Source organism: Ailuropoda melanoleuca, chromosome 5 (genome assembly GCF_002007445.2).
Source record: "Ailuropoda melanoleuca isolate Jingjing chromosome 5, ASM200744v2, whole genome shotgun sequence".
Taxonomy (NCBI): Eukaryota; Metazoa; Chordata; class Mammalia; order Carnivora; family Ursidae; genus Ailuropoda; species Ailuropoda melanoleuca.
In genome coordinates, this window is record NC_048222.1 from 128,614,500 (window position 1) to 128,624,469 (window position 9,970).

Below are 9,970 nucleotides of genomic sequence, written 5' to 3' on the forward strand. Positions count from 1 at the left end.
TTTCTAATAAGAAGTAACAAATAGAGGACCAACCATGCAAAATGCAAGATTATACCATCCCAGAATCATAATTTCCAAGATTAAAGAGACTTTCTTTCCTTGAGTCCCCATCCAAGTAGCCATTGAGCCAGTAAGTAAATGACACCTCCCCCCAAAACACATACACCATCTTCAAATGAGTCAAAGCTAGAAAGGTCAAATTACACAGGAGAATGGAAAAAAAATCTAGGCAAGAAAACTAACATAATTAATAGGTGAGAGAGAGAGAGACCGGAGGTGTTAGATTAAAAGATAGGCATCATTAAGCAGTAACTAAATTAATGTTATTTCTAACTCAGAACAAAGACTGTTCAAGAGATACACTTCGAAAAGAAATTTTTTAAATGGAGGCATTATTTGATTCTGTTACCCTCTTCCATTTTCTATTTCTGGAATGACCACTGAAAAACCTATGAATTGTTTTCTATTTGCAAAATGATTCAGCTTAGAAAGGAGTAGAATAAGACCGGTCATTCAGCAAATTCTCCCACCCACCCTTACAGACATCACATCACAAAGACTATGACTCACTTTGTCATACAATTTCTATCCTTTCAAGAGTTTTAAGATTGTGGTAATGAATTTTGGCTCATAAATCTGAATATTAGGACTAAACGATTTGTGCCATTCCCTCAGAGCCAAAAAGGATACTAACAACGGTACCAGATAGTTCTTAATCCTAATTTATAAAATGATTCACTGGTTTTAGACTTGAGAGAGAGAGGCTTAAGGATTAAAGTGTCTGATTCAAGTATGAATTGTCAGATCTGTACTCCTTATTTAGAGGATTAGAACTCGTTCTGGAATTGGCTAGACATATTGATGTTACTCAATAACTGAAAAGAAAAACTTCCACAATAAAAAAGTAATCCCAGCAAATGATTATGTTTTACCTTTATTACTTCTTTCGAGTATGTGAAAGGTGTCTGCAGAAAAAACTACAGTGATGCTGCCTTCATTTTATCCCCTTTACATGCCTCATACTGAATTATTTATGTTTATTTATTTAAAGTTCTAGCTCTTTCTACAAATGTTGATTGAACCTCCTCAAAGTCTTCGGCCTGGTCATTCATTCAGCAAATGGAGCCAAAAGGATCTGGGATGAGTCAATTCAGTCTCAGACCCTCAGAGAAAACAGGAGAAAAAGAGATTGCTAGGTAATGTTTGAATTTTTTTTTTTAAATTCTTCCCAACTAGGAATTTCCAATAACATTAAGGGACATGAAATTAAAACATATCAAACTGTTAGAAGTATATGGGAAAGGAAAGATGGTCCAGGATGGTGTGAAAGAAATGTGGCCTGAAACATGATTCAGGAAGCAGTGGATTAAAGCAAAGAAGAGGAGGATGTGAGAGGGTCAGAACGGAAGTGAGAAGACTCGGCTAATTTGTAGGTACGTGTAGAATTTAACAAACACTCCTTGAGTGGCCACTGTGCATGAGGTCAGATACGAAAAATCCTTCCACGTCCTTGCCTGCAAGGAGCTCGGTCCCACTGCAGGAGAGAAACACATCAACAAAGTCTGATGACAGAGGTCATTAGGTTCTCATGTACCAAGCACTGTGGGGAAAACAGAGATAAAAAAAAAAGTAGGGAACGTTTCACAGAGGAGAAGATTTCTGAGCTAGGTCTTAAAAGACTTTTAAAGGGAGAAAGGTGGGAATGGAAAGAGCGTGTGTGAGAGGAACTGATAAGAAAAAGGATTTTCCAAAAACAAGGCTCACATAAGGAAAGGCCAACCACTGTAACAGTGACGGTCTTGTCAGATGAGAAACTGCAATTAAGTAAGAGCACCCGCAGCATCAGGAGACTATGGATGGTAAATAGTGGGGAATAAGATTGAGCAGATAGATTACATTTGAAAAGGGACGTCAGGTAGGGTCGTAGGTAAGTAAAGGGCACAGGAAATCAAAAGACAGGGCAAAGAAAAATCATTAAGGCAGGAAAGATTCTGAGGTGTCTAGCTTTGAAGACTAGAAGAAGAATTTCACTACAAACAGAAATTTGGTAGAAAGGGGTGCTAGTTTGAGGAAAGGACGTTAAGTTCTTTTTTATGCATTTTGAGTTGAGACTATAGCTATTTGTCCTTCAAGCAGAGGGAAACACAGTCCTAACAGAGATGGGAAATCAGGGACTGAGACGGCCTATAAATGATCTGCTGAAGGAACAGGAGTAGACAGGAAGAAGAGCAGAGGGCCAAAAACAGAGCCTTGGGGAGTATGAAGGCAAAAGAGCACAAAGAGGAGAAACCAGAAGAAAGGACAGTTGGATGGGTGAGAAAGCCAGGTTGATGCGGTATGACAGAAGCCAAAGAATTCTCAAGAAGACAGAGGCAAGAAATAATACCAAGTGTCAAATTGTATGGTGTCAAGTATCAAGTGTCAAGTAGACTGTCAAGCAGGGTGACAAATTGGATAAGGTCCCATGGTTGACACGAAAGGCTGCTGGGGCGCAGAATGATTTAAGTAGAATTCTGGGGGCAGGATCCAGAGTTAAAACGAGAAAAGGAGATGAAGTAGAAGAGAGCACGGGATTCCAGGGTGTTGGGCACAAAAGCATGAGCAAGCAACGTGCCGCACGCCTAGGGAAGTTTGTACCGCACAGTACAGGCTAAGAATCCAAATGCTTTTTTAAAAAAGAAAGAATTCCTAACAAGTTTAGGGGCACCTGGGTGGCATGGCGGTTAAGCGTCTGCCTTCGGCTCAGGGCGTGATCCCGGCGTTCTGGGATCGAGCCCCACATCAGGCTTCTCCGCTAGGAGCCTGCTTCTTCCTCTCCCACTCCCCCTGCTTGTGTTCCCTCTCTCGCTGGCTGTCTCTATCTCTGTCTCTGTCGCATAAATAAATAAAATCTTTAAAAAAAAAATAATAATTCCTAACAAGTTTAAACTATTAATCACGAAAAATGATTCAACTTTCTATACAGATTACTCTAAGAAATGCTTATAGCCAGCCTCTAAGATTCCCAAATACTTTTCAAATATAACTTTGTGACATATAGTCATCTTCATTAAAAGACTGACCAAGCATCTAAATGTATGCATAACCACACCAAGAGACCATCAAACCTCAACTAAGCTTTCTACAGGGGATGGCCCATGAGTAATTATTACACAGGCTGAGTGGTCCCCACAAAATGTTTTCATCAGCGGCTGACACTTAATAAACACTCCCTGAGGAAAAGGTCCTAAGCCTTTACGGTGCTTATTTATATGGAGAATTCATGGTTCCTACTCTAAGGTGCCTAAATTATGAACAGAGAACAATGTACTCAGAGAATCCAGCCAGATCATTACTACTCCGTACAAATTTCCTTTGAGGAAAAAAAAAAATCCACACAAACACTTCTTTCTTAACTCATTTTATAGTTTAATTATAAATTTCAACTACAAATCAATGTATAGCTTAATTTAAATAATTAAATAGGGGGGCCTGGGTGGCTCAGATGGGTAAGCGTCTGCCTTCACTTCAGGTCATGATCCCAGAGTCCTGGGATCGAGCCCCGCATCAGGCTCCTTGATCAGTGGGGAGTCTGCTTCTCCCTCTTCCTCTACTGTTCCCCCTGCTTGTGCTCTCTCACTCTTGCTGACAGATAAATAAAATCTTCTTTAAAAAAAAAATACTTAATTAAATTATAAATTAAACAGGAAAATTCCTTTCAACAGTTCAATTATACTTGGAATTTCCTCCTCATTTTTATCATCTCTGGAATATCTTTAAAATCTGGAAAACTTTCACTTCAGGATTCTATAGAATAATTCCACTTACAGGGTAAGCTAATACGCGGAAGTAAGTAGCCCTTTGAAAATATAAAAACACATGCTCTACAGAATTCTGTAAATGAATAAGCAAGCATTAGGGGTATGCTGGTCAATTCAAAAGTCACCTTGTGCAGGAAGAGTGACAGAGGACAGCTGGGATGAGACATAAATTAAACAGTGAATATTGGCTGTTTGTTGCCTCTAGGTCCTCCAAATTTCTTCAAACTAAAAATATCTTACAGGAATTTAGAATGGGACTAGTCTGGCTTCTAAGAACCAGTCTATGGCTCAAGGGTGAGGCTCCCTGGGAGTCACCACTTTTAGTCCTCCCTTAAATTTCTTGGGCCATAAATAACCTAGCTTAGAAAGGAGGAGTTTGATGGCAAAAGAGAACACAATAGAGAATCTAACAAGTATCAACAAGGAAACACTGGAAATCATGTGGCCACAACTGCATTTCCTAATGATACAATCTTCCAAATGATTTTGCAAACAATCCAGCATTATTTATTGAGCATTGATAGCATTTACTAGACCGAGTCTTGGATTTCCAAGTGCAGAAAATGACCAGCTCAAAAACAAGCAAAACAAAATACATTTGCTTGGATAGAATACAGTCATGGCGTTCAGGTTTTTGCCCTGAATGTGCTGAAGTGCCTTGTTCCAGTTCATGTTTTCGACTCCTAGCCTTCTAACAGATGTGAGCTACAGGACAAAGGGGCCCAAACAGGGTTTTTGGAAAATCAACAAACACTAGAATTTGGAAAAACAAGCCAAGGCTATAGCATATGTGTAGTTACTATCCTGTTGTACAGGCATCTTGTGATTGAAAAATAACAGTTCCAATGATGTGAGACCTAAAAATTACCTTTTTCAGTATCACAGATGGTGATTTTCTGAGAATCAATGTGTGGATGAATAAAGTCAATTTATAATTATAATGTATAAAGAATGGTTTGTGTTTTATTATATCTGTAATTTTTTTTTATTTTCAAATTAAACTTAAAAATCATGACCATGCATTTAAAATGGTATCATAAATCTAAGTGAGAATACTTAGAATGCCATTGTTACGCCATTGTCAAAGTCTAATTACATAACGGCCATTTTATAAACACAAGGGGAGCCTTCAGGGTGTGTCACAAGGGGACACTGCCTTTTCTACACTGAAGTCACTTGGCATCAAACTCCTCTTAAAAGGGTTCTAAGGTGTGGTAATATCTATGACTCATGAATTGTCCTTTCATTGCTGTACCAATTACATGATTTCCATGATTAAATGAGCTATTAGATTCTTACTTCATTTGTTTACTGCACATAAATAGCATTACAGTAAACACTGTGCTTATTAAGGCAAATTAGTGGGATCCACTTGCCAGATATTGCCCAAAAAAGATGGGGGGAAAGAATCTAGTATCACTGCATCCGTAGTGTCATTTACATAAAGGAAGAGAAGAAAGGTGACTTTATCGAATACTGCAGGAACACGACTGGAGTCGCCCTGCTCAAGAACTCCACTCCGCAGAGGGGCTGGCTTGCCCAGTGCTACGAAATGCAGGAAGCCCACAAAGGGGGCCCTGGAGGGTGCTCTCCGGAATGAACGGAAGAGTGCAGTGAGGCGGGGAGAGGGCAGGAAGAGAAGGCAAGGGACCCGGTGGGCAAGAAGCGCACCCAGGGTGATCACTGGGTGATCAGCAGATGAACTCTGGTCATCAGTTACTGTTCTGAACCTCAATCCTCTCTTCTATAAAACAAGACCAGTGAAGGACAAGGTCTGACGCCTCCCTCTGAATTTCACAAGCCCTTGTTTTTATGACTGGAATTGCATGGAATACGTGCCGTGGCAAAGGGCACGGGTGTCAGGCGGGCCAGGATCCCATCCCTGCTCCACACAGGAGCGGGCAGGTTCCTCTGGCTCTCCAAGTCTCAGTGTCCTCTAGAGCCTGGAAGCGGAGAAGTATGGCAAACAGGCCGCCACCTCCTAGGAGAAGCACAAGGGTAGAAACAGCACGGCTAACTACCTCCATTTTTTTTCCTAAATAAGAGCATCTGGAACACATTTAAGGCTAAAAGGTCCATAAGCAGCATACATTTCACTCACTGCACTCCAGCGCATGGTGTATGTACGTGCTCCTTGGGATAAGATGTTTTCTCTTCTGAAGTTTTTACTTGGTTCACGACTTTAGAGTATAGCTTAATGTTACACAATCCCGTGGGCATTTGAATAGTCCAGTCAAAACATCCAGGACACCAGAAGGAAGCTGTGTGAGCAGCACACATGCTGGAGAAGCATAGACTCTGTCACCACATCTTGCTTTTATCAAAACTCTCCTGTCAAATGAAAGTTACTCCAGAACTATAAGGAAAGTACAGGAAAATCAGCCCTTTCAAGTGAAAACACAGAAGGATACCCATGTGTGAAGCAAAAGTGACCTTCAACAACACCGAGAAGTTGGAAATTTGATGTTCAGTCATCTTCTCCCTCCCCGTTCATTCTGCCTCTGCCCTCCCCGTCCAACACCTTCCTGCCCTGTCTCACCTTTAGCACCTGAGCCACATTCCCCATACCTAACCAGCACCCCACATTTATACTATCCCTCCCTAAATTCCAGTCCTAGTCAGCTATGGGGGGAGAAATTATACTTACAATTTAACTCAGACCAAATGTTAAAATCTGATAATGACCAAACTCTTCTTTTTAAAGGTATTTGCATTTTAGAAGACATCTGGGCAGAAAATGTTAATGCCAAAGTAATAAATCTCTGAGATTTTCAGGTCAACTGGACAAAACCACTTGAGGAATGAGACCATGGGTTTTTCAACTTTTCAAAAAGGTCTGGCTATGTGAGCCATAATTCAGTGGAAAATTGTGGCAACGATTAACCCTGTTTTTCCGTGTTTTCTGGTCTTGTTTGTTTGGGTAATGGAGGAGATGTGGTTGGGAAAACAGTGTTATATCATGTCCATAAACATTTTTTTCTCATCTTTCCCATCAGTCTTGCCCTGGTTGGTCAACTATCAGTATATCATTGACANTGTTTTTCCGTGTTTTTCCGTGTTTTCTGGTCTTGTTTGTTTGGGTAATGGAGGAGATGTGGTTGGGAAAACAGTGTTATATCATGTCCATAAACATTTTTTTCTCGTATCTTTCCCATCAGTCTTGCCCTGGTTGGTCAACTATCAGTATATCATTGACATGCCAAAAAATTTACTGTATTTAAACTTGTGTCTGGATTGAGCTACACAGAAGTGGTCTAAATTTATCATTTTAGGTTTTTATTCTTATCAGTCTATTCCTGGTAAAAGGTGATTTTTAAAAAATCTGTACCTTCCACAAATCTGGATGAGTATTCTACTCTTCACTTTCAACATGCTGCCCTTAGCTAGTTATCAAGTTGGCAGGTCTCTCAACCTTACCACTATTAACATTTGGGATCCGAAAATGTTTTGCTTGGGATAATGGAGGTATCCTGTGCACTGCAGGATGGCCAACAGTAGCCCTGGCCGCTACCTACTAGGTACTAGTAGCACCGTTCCAATTATGAACCAAAAATGTCTCCAGGCCTTGCCAAATGTTGGGGGTGGGGGGCAGGGACAAAATCACCCCGCTCTGAGAACCAGTGAGTTAAAATAAGATTATGGAAAACTCACAGTTGGGAAGAAAAAGTTAACATCTGTTACTACAAGGTGGGCAGTGTGCTATGCAATTCAGAATTATCCACTAGTCCCTATATAGTTTTTTTTTAAGATTTTATTTATTTATTCGACAGAGATAGAGACAGCCAGTGAGAGAGGGAACACAAGCAGGGGGAGTGGGAGAGGAAGAAGCAGGCTCATAGCAGAAGAGCCTGATGTGGAGCTTGATCCCAGAATGCCGGGATCACGCCCTGAGCTGAAGGCAGACGCTTAACCGCTGTGCCACCCAGGCGCCCCCCTATATAGTTTTATTCTAAATGAAAGAGTATCAAAAGCTTCAAAGAAAAAAAAATGATTCAGCAATTAATAAAGTGTCTTTAAAAAAAAAAAAAAGGACTAGGGGAAGCCCCAACATGAACCTGATCTGGAGAGTTCTTCCGTCTTCTAGTCATAGAACAGGCTCCTTTTTGATTACAGTTTGTGCTACTAGACAAGAACAAAACTATTTGAGACATATATGCACCTGACCCTACTCAGCTGCGCTGGCCGAGCATACAACTGCCAAACTTCAAACACAGAGCTTAAAACTTAATTTTAGGGGCACCTGGGTGGCTCAGTCAGTTAAGCGTCTGCCTCCGGCTCAGGTCCTGATCCCAGGGTTCTGGGGTGGAGCCCCACATCAGGCTCCTTGCTCACTGGGGAGCCTGATTCTCCCTCTGCCTGCCACTCTCCCTGCTTGTGTGTGCGCCCACACTCTCTCTCTCTAACAAATAAATAAAATATTTTAAAAAACATAAAAATAAAAATTAATTTTGTGAAACCTATTCAAGTTACTAAAATAGAGAAATAGCACATTGGGGAGCCTGGGTGGCACAGCGGTTAAGCGTCTGCCTTCGGCTCAGGGCGTGATCCCGGCGTTGTGGGATTGAGCCCCACATCAGGCTCCTCTGCTATGAGCCTGCTTCTTCCTCTCCCACTCCCCCTGCTTGTGTTCCTTCTCTCACTGGCTGTCTCTATTTCTGTCGAATAAATAAATAAAATCTTTAAAAAAAAAAAAAAAGAAATAGCACTAACCCATATATATTGGGTTACAAGTACTTTTTCAGTTTTACTGGATAATGTAAGTAGTTGATAAAATTTAAAAAAAATTTTAAAAAGTAAAGACCTGCATCTTTTGCTGGTTGCTATTTTGGAATCAATAAAGACCTAAGTAATACAAAAGCACATTTCCCATTCTTCAACCCAGGTTTGGTGGCAAAGCTTTGGCCTCTTTCCATATCACCTCACATGTGTGAATGACATTCCATCAGCATCTTATGGTAAAGAGGTAACTCCTGGGGAGGGACGTTCTGCAGCTGGGCAGGTCTTAGGCAAATAGAAAAGCAGATTCTTCACCTGAAACCCAGGAAGGAAGGCCAAACACACAGGTTTAAAATGGATGTTCTACCTACACTTACAGGATGACAGTCAAAATATACTCTGATCCTCTTTCTCTCACTTCAAATTCCATCAATGTTGTTAATCAGCCCATTTTATGCCCTTTTCCTCCTCTTTGCTATAGACCAGTTGGTCTCAAGTGTGGTCCCAGGTCAGCATCACCTGGGAACTTGTTAGAAAAGCGAATCATCAGGCCCCACTCCAGACCTAAGGAATCAAACTCTGGGAGACAAGGTTCAGCAATGTGTTATAACCCCCCAGGTGATTCTAATGCACCCCTCAAGTTTGAGAACTGTAGGCCAGTGTTATTTCTGTAACTACAAAGAGTTTTTACAGAACACAAAAGTGTACACTAGTGCAACGAGTCCTTCACGCGCTTTACATAAAGTATCATTTGATCCTCAAACCTGACGCAAGGTAGACATCACCCCACTTCAAGTACGAGGGAACAGGCTCAAGGTCCCAAAGCTAATAACTGCAGGTGGAAGATTAAAGTTTTGCAGTTCTTGTCACTATTAAAACAAAAGTGTGTCGCACTTTATTAACAAAGTCCGTATCTTTTGCTCTGAAAGCGTTCGGCAATTAGGAAAAAAAAAAATANAGAAAAAAAAAATAGATGGTTGAGAGCAGTGTGCCAACTGGCTCAGATCCTACCAAATCGGAGTTTAAGGGCACGACTCAAGGAAGGTATTTTTCCAATAAACAGCACTTAATTCAGCTTTGGTCCCTCTGTCCGCGGGACGGCGCGCCCCCAACACAGAAGGGACTGGAACTTCAGGGTGGGGACCCGGGCGGCATCTCGGCGAGCCAGCTCACCTCTCCGCCGCCGGCATCCCCTAAGCAACAGGTTGTCTGCGTGAAGGGAGCCCGCCGGCCAGGCCCAGGCAGCCTGCGGCTCCGGGCCCGGGGGACTGGTTTACCAGGGGAAACTGGCACACTCCGAAGGCCGGGGAAGTGTCTAACCCGACACCGCAGCTCCGGGGAGGAGGGAGCGAGTGGTGAACCCGAAACCGCCGAGGGCTGCGCGGAAAGAAACCACACGTCCCACTAAGGTCGGAGCGGAGAGAAGGAAGAAGCTGGAATGGAGGGGCGGGGGG

The 9,970-nt window shown here is 41.9% G+C and overlaps 1 protein-coding gene across 1 annotated transcript in view; it reads right to left on the reverse strand.

Annotated features, from left to right (window-relative positions):
* FGF2 (fibroblast growth factor 2) overlaps positions 1-9,970 on the reverse strand; it is a 63,136-nt gene that overhangs the window by 52,463 nt on the left and 703 nt on the right.